Here is a 7,182-nt window from a genome sequence, read left to right as displayed (position 1 = left end):
ATTCCTTCCAAATTCCATTTCCTTGGAAAATTCTGAGTCCAAAAGTAATTGTGTTCTGTTCCTTTGAATTGACATTTGAGACTGAAATAAATGGGTGGTCATGCACTCCACACACACAAAGTTCAGCATACATGTACTTGTGAACTTCAATTGAGCATCAGTACTCAATTTAAAAATGTGTGTGTGTGTGTGTGTGTGTGTGTGTGTGTGTGTGTGTGCATGTGAATGCTTGTGCATTCACATTATTACCATTTGTAGATACTTTTCAGGATGGGATGAGTCTTTCCCCGTGGTCTAACCTAGTTTGGTTCCACCTAGAACACAAGCACCCCATGCTCTAGCAAACACCATTTCTATAAGGCCAAGCCTAAAACTCTAATGGCATTATCACCCATGTATACCAGACAGAAAAGAACTTCAAGATTGAAGAGTACATTTATCTTTGTTGCTTATTAAAAGCTATGTATGAAGTCCTAAATATCACTCATAATAATTTGATTGTTAGCTTTGTTTAAATGTTAAACCCTTTACTATAATGTCATCACTTATAATGACTCAGTTGCTGAATCTACAGAAGCAAATAACTGCAGATGTCAGCAAAAAGGCCCTGGTAGAATTACTTTGCAACCACTTAAAGACATGGGATTATGATTAAGCCAAAAAGTACTCCAGGAATATTCCTGCCTTTGGATTCAGACCATTCCTTGGGTTTATCACAATGGGTACAATTTAATCATGTCAGAGAAGGCTTGTTAGGACTGCTCAATTAGCCTAATCCCATGAATCCATATGGAAGCAATGAATTCCTTTGCTGACTTCCATGTTCCTACAGAGACTTACCATTCAGTGAAAGATGTTCTCAACCACCTTATATTAGGCCATCATAAAAATATTAAAAAGAGAGCCTTTTGGTATTTTGTCTAAGCTCCAGCAACACACTTACCTGGCAATGGCCAGGTATGCTCTGCCCCACAGTTACCTGACAATAGGCAGGCAAGCTTCACTATAAAGTGGCTGCTTGCCCCCTCCTTTTTCTCTTTCTTCTCTTCTCTGCTCTCTTGCCCTCTACCACTTTGTCCTTTCTCTGTCCTTTCACCTTCCTCTCCCCTCAACATGTTCATGGCTGGCCTTTACTTTGCCCCTTTTCTATTCTTCTTCTCTCATTAAACCTCTCCAGATGTAACTATGCTGGCTTGGTGTGCTTTATCTTGAATTGAGCAGAGATTTTGATGCCAACAAAGAGCCCATTACAGCCATTGTTCTCTCTACCTTCTTATACAGAGCTCCCATTACACACTCTTTACAAAAAGCTATTAATGAGGACATCCAAATATTAGAAAAGTCAAGGACAACTATAGAAAAATCTGTGAGTCTTACAGAAGAATGCTGTGAATATGCAGACTATAGAGGTGTTGTTAGAGAAATCATGGACATATTAAGGAAAAAAATACAAGTCAGACAGCAAGAGAAAGAATAATCTCAAGTGTGTTTTGCAACTTCACCAAGACCCTTTTGAACAGGAGTAAGAAGGAGCACACAGTGCAAGACACAGTCTCTGGAAGTTGGCCAACTGGCAAAAGCAAACTTGCTTACTACAGGAATAGGGCAGATATTTATAACCCACTCCCAGCTTCTCATTAGCTATCAAGTAGCCACATATATTTCTGTCCTTTTCTCAGTATTTCACTCTATTTCTGGATTTAACCTCAGCTGTCTATTGCTATGTTGCTATGATACAAATTTCACATTGGCTTGCAGAAGAAGGTTTTTTTGTTTGTTTGTTTGTTTGTTTTGTTTTGTTTTGTTTTGTTTTTTCCCGGAGCTGGGGACTGAGCCCAGGGCCTTGTGCTTGCTAGGCAAGTGCTCTATCGCTGAGCTAAATCCCCAACCCCACAGAAGAAGTTTTAAGGCATGTATGCCAGCATTGTAGCTTGGCCTACTTGCTTATGCTCCTCCTACATTTGTACCTATTTGTTTTTAATTTTGAAAGTCTAACGGAAATTGCAGCTCTTTGCTCAGATCTTGTTTACCCCACCTCAGGGGAAGCTCTAGTATAGTCAACAGTGCCTGTTTTAGTTTGACTTACCAAGATGGCTATCTGTCACTGACTACTGGCCCTCAAAGGACAGCCACTACTGCAGGCATAACAGAGTATAAGGAAGGAGCATAAACAATGGCCTTTTCAACTTCTATGAGCCAAGCTCTAATTATGTTTCTGCACTGCTGGAGGTCTAGATGGTTAAGAATCATGAGTACTTGAAAGATAGATTGGTTGACAGAGTGATACTAAAAGAAGTGCTGTAAACGACACTTAAGCATTATTTATATTATTATTATTAATAATTATTTATTCCATCTGCTATAGCATAAGACGCTATCCAGAAGAGATAAAAAAAATCTTTTTAAGATGTTCCTAATCTTTTCCAATAGTCCCATATCAAAAGAAAGAATTGCTACCCTAGACTTATTGAGCTTGTAATTGTTGGGAATCTTTGTGAGTCTACTGAGAAAGAGCTGAAAATTAAGTAACTCATTCTTGCAATTAAAATTGGTTGTAAGCATAAGGTTTCTAATGGGAGTATCATCTGATAATGTAGCCTATCCAACTCCATTAAATCCTTTTTAATTTCCACATGTTAATGAATATATGCTGGAAGTTTCCATACAATCAAGTATCTATATAGTGTTTCAAAAGTAGTCTAGAGAGTTATCCCTCTACATAGTCCCTACACTGCCCTAACTTACCACTACACCCAATTTAACTATTTTTCATTATTACCTTTAATATTTTAAACAATGTATTCTTTCTCTACTCTCCTGAAAATCTACCCCCCAAATTATCTTATACAAAATTCGTGACTTCTAAGGGTGTTCCATTCAAAGCACAAATCTGAGGAATCATAGCTAACATCAAGAAATGAGAGTAAACTAGCAAAAAATTGTTTTACTACATCTCCACTACTAACGTCAGAGTGTATACAAGTCCACCAGTATAGCTATGAATTTCCTAATATTGTTTAATAGCTGAAAATATTCCATTATGTATTTATTCCACATTATCATCATATATTCATCAGCTGATAGACACTTAGCATATTCCTATTTCATGGCTATTGTGAAATGAATAGTAATGAAAGTCAATGGTTCTTTATCTTTCTTGAAAGTAGTACAATTTTGGGAGAACCCATGTACCTAGTCATAAATATGGAATGGTCACATTTAAGCTTTGAAGCAGTCTTTAATCAGTGATTGTTTTCAGAGATTTTATGGGGTTAATCATTTGAAGGATTCTCAGAGACTTTTCAAACATTAGTCTGAAAACATGACTGGCAAACTAGGAAGTCTCCTGCTGCTGAGAACTGCTTAGGTGATAGATCTTTCAAGATAACTCTTAGGTCACATAACAAGTTTTCGGTATGCAGAACCTGAATTGCTAAAGATGCTTTGTGAGGAAACAATAAAGAGTTTCTAGGAGGTTGTCAGAGTTCAGGCCTTAAATGGATAATTCCATGCTGCTGAGAAGGGTAGATTCATCATGCAGAGGCTCTCCTTTTCTCTGTCATTCATCCTGAGTAAACCAGAATACTAATAGGAAACCAAAGCTAAATTCTCTCTATTTTCATAGCAAGTCCAAAAGTAGGTTACAGACTGTCCTTGTCAATCTCTGTCAAGAACTTCATCATCATCCATGTTATTAAAATATTTCAATTTCAGAAACCACCTGAACACTCTAAAAACACTGTACAGAGGTAGCAAAGCTTCTCAAACCTTATTCTCCCTAACACAAACAGATAATGCTTTATGATAACAGTTGTTCCGGAATTAACCTATACAACCAATCTAAATTTTGGTGCTTCTCTCAAGGACTCTCCATGTCTAGACAGGCACTTCTGCCAAGCAACAGCCTAAGATTTGCTATCTGTTGAAAATAATGAAGGGTGGAATCTCTCCCTTTTTCCTGTCCTCCCACCTCTTTCCCTAGTCTTAGGACTCCTCTTCCCGGTTCCAAGGACCATGAACCTTACATTTCCAATTGTACATCCAAGAACATTTTGTTCTTAACTCCTTAACTTCAACTCTGCCTCAGGAAATCTGTCCCAATACATTTCAATCAAGTACAGACTGGTCTGGCAACAATAAATTCAGCCCCATCTACTTCATCAGGAAAAAAACCCTGTTTCATTAGAATCGACATGCTTCACAGACAAAACTTCACTATTATCAGATGGTCCCAGAGACATCAAGATAAAATGACACTGTCTGTCCTTCCTGGCTTTGAAAAAAAGCCAGATTCTTTAGGTCAACTAACTATAATGCCCCAGTATCATCAGGAAGTAGCCAGATAGAATGAAAGACACTTATCCAACACTCAGCAATCCAGTAATATAACAAAAAGGTAGAAAATGGGGGGAGTCAGGCCAGCTGGAGCGTGGTATGGCAAGAATGGCTCTACAGGCCTTGTCTTTCTCCCCTATTCCTTTTCCCTTGTTTAAAATCATTAGGTTACATTCTCAAAGCTATGCACCAAGATTTATTCCCTTATTTGGCAACTTCCTCCTTCCAAATAATACATTAAAGTATTTAAAGTATAATTATTTGTCTAATATATTTAGATTAGCAATTATTAAAGTATTTCAGTCTAGCAATCAGAATTCCCCTTTGGTTCACCCCTTTGTTTGCCCAAATAAAATTAAACAGGTTCCAAAGAGTTATTTCTTCTCAAAAATAATGAGATGGATTGCATCTGATGATGGATGACCATGAGAGATTGTCCTCTCATCTTGTGTACACAATCCAATCACACGTGTGCAACTGAACACATATACTTTCATAAAAATTCTCTTAATCACATGTGGGTTTGAAGACAGAGATAAATGCTGAGATAAATGCTGAGAATTTTAAAAATAATATTATTTGGTGTATATCATACTTATAAAATATATTATGCTTACATAAAATATTCTGAATCATATATCTATATAGAAATGCATAATATAAACCTTTATCTACAAGAAGACCACCCTAACTTACTTAGCCTATCTTAAAAATTCTGAGAGAATTCACATTTGTTTTCAGGTGGGCAAAAATCAAATTGTTTAACATAAAGACCATTTTATATTAAAATGTTTAAATGTTAAAATTTAATTCATTTAATTAATTACTAGTGTGTTGGAAGATAAACATAAATGACTGGGTATGCTTTCATATTGTACATCCAAACAATTGTAAGTCAGGACACTCTGGATAAATAAAGTTATATTTACAAGCATATTTATGCATAATCACTATAAAGTACCAAGCATCACCACTACTAATCACTAATCATGGAACAATCTACTCCCTTCCCTCTGTCCAATGAGAGAAGATTACTTGTATTCATTTTGACTTTAATTAAAAAATATTTTATATTATCCCTTCCCAAAAAGCAATAACTCCCTCAGTGAGAGGTGGAGATTCTCAACAACATGTGCTTTCTGGTGCTGCAGTAGCAGGATTATTATTGGTGTGAAAAACCACTTTATTGCATCTACTTGCATTCTGGATATGTGTGTGTAAACAGTTAGAAGTCAGAGTCAAACTTCAGGAATCATTCTTGATTTTTGAGGTGAGGTATTTATTGCTCTGAAACTCACTAGTTTGAATAGACTGTTTCTTTCTAGAGAATGAATTGCACCTCTGGATCTGTAATAAAGAGTGGGGGGAACAGGTACACAGCCCAAGAATAAAACCATTGTGTTCTAGAGAATGGCTGGAAGGAAAGCCAGAATGAACCAAAGTAACTATCATTTAAGTCACAATAAAATAATGACATCCATCATGAGAGAACAGGCCAGAGAGAAAACATGTGTTGACAGAATGCTCTACTCATTCTGGAACTCTCTATGGGGAACTCCAGCAAGACTGTGTCAAGACTTCTCCAGTTATTTTGGCTAGATAAGCTGAAGCATCTGTCTTGCTCATATTTAAAGACATTATGCATCAGCTATTGTATGTCTGTCACCTTAGAGTTGCAAAATGTCCCTCCTGTTTCTCTTCCCAAAACAGGAAATCAGGGTTTCCCTCTGTTTCTGTGTTTTTTTTTCAGTCTACTTCTACTGGATATTTCTTCTTCTTCTTCTTCTTCTTCTTCTTCTTCTTCTTCTTCTTCTTCTTCTTCTTCTTCTTCTTCTTCTTCTTCTTCTTCTTCCTCTTCTTCTTTTTAGGGTTTTTTTTTAGTTTTTCTTTCTACATCACTCAATAAACTCAACCATTGTAAATCAAAAGCACAGTTACAATAGGAGCATACAGATTAACAGTACCCAGGGCTGAAAAACGCGATAAAAGTGTACATATCAAGAACTGTATTTCTCGATATTTATTTCCACCCACCTTTTCTGTCACTAGCCACAAACCAAGAAACCACATTTTTGCCTCTAATACCACAGCCTTGAATTGAACTATTACTAAACTTTAGCTGTAAAACAAAAGACACCTTTTGTCTTCAAATTCCTGCCACCAACAATATCTGAGAGTCACCTAGATATAATATTTAGAATCATGGGAGTATCACGAAGCTTACTTTTAGTCAGAATTTCAGGTTTTCAAGGAGGAACAGGTTAGGGTTCCCCTAACCCCCAGTGATTCAGAAAGCTCCCATCTTTCAGTAAACTGAGTTATGTGTTCATAGACCTTACAATCACGAGTGAGATTTCTGAGTTCTAAGCCAGGTAGGAAGCCATGAAACCTGAATGTTTACATTCCCTAATCAGATCATTTTATGATAAAATGAAATTAGACCATTTTTTTATTTCATGTGTGTTTTGCCTGCATTTGTGTGTGCACCAAATGCTTACCTAGTGCCTGCCACATAAGAAGGTATAAGATCCTGTGGATCTAGAGTTAGAGATTTGTGTGAACCACCACATGAGGGATGAGAATTGAACTCTGGATATTTAGGGAACTAAAAAGTGCTTATAACAAACCAGTGTTTTAACTTACTATACATTACATTCTTTTATTTATTTACATTGTATATGAGTGCCTGAGTACATATGCTACAGCATGCAAAAATTATATGGAGATGTGTAGCAAAAGAGGACAACTTGTAGAAGTCTGTTCTTTCCTTTATCCATGTGGGTCCTTGGATAAAAGGTTGTAATGTTGTCAAAAACTGCCTTTACCAACAGTTCCATTTCATTGACC

The sequence above is a fragment of the Rattus norvegicus genome, chromosome 1 (assembly GCF_036323735.1).
Source record: "Rattus norvegicus strain BN/NHsdMcwi chromosome 1, GRCr8, whole genome shotgun sequence".
Lineage (NCBI taxonomy): Eukaryota > Metazoa > Chordata > Mammalia > Rodentia > Muridae > Rattus > Rattus norvegicus.
This window is presented reverse-complemented; position numbering follows the sequence as displayed.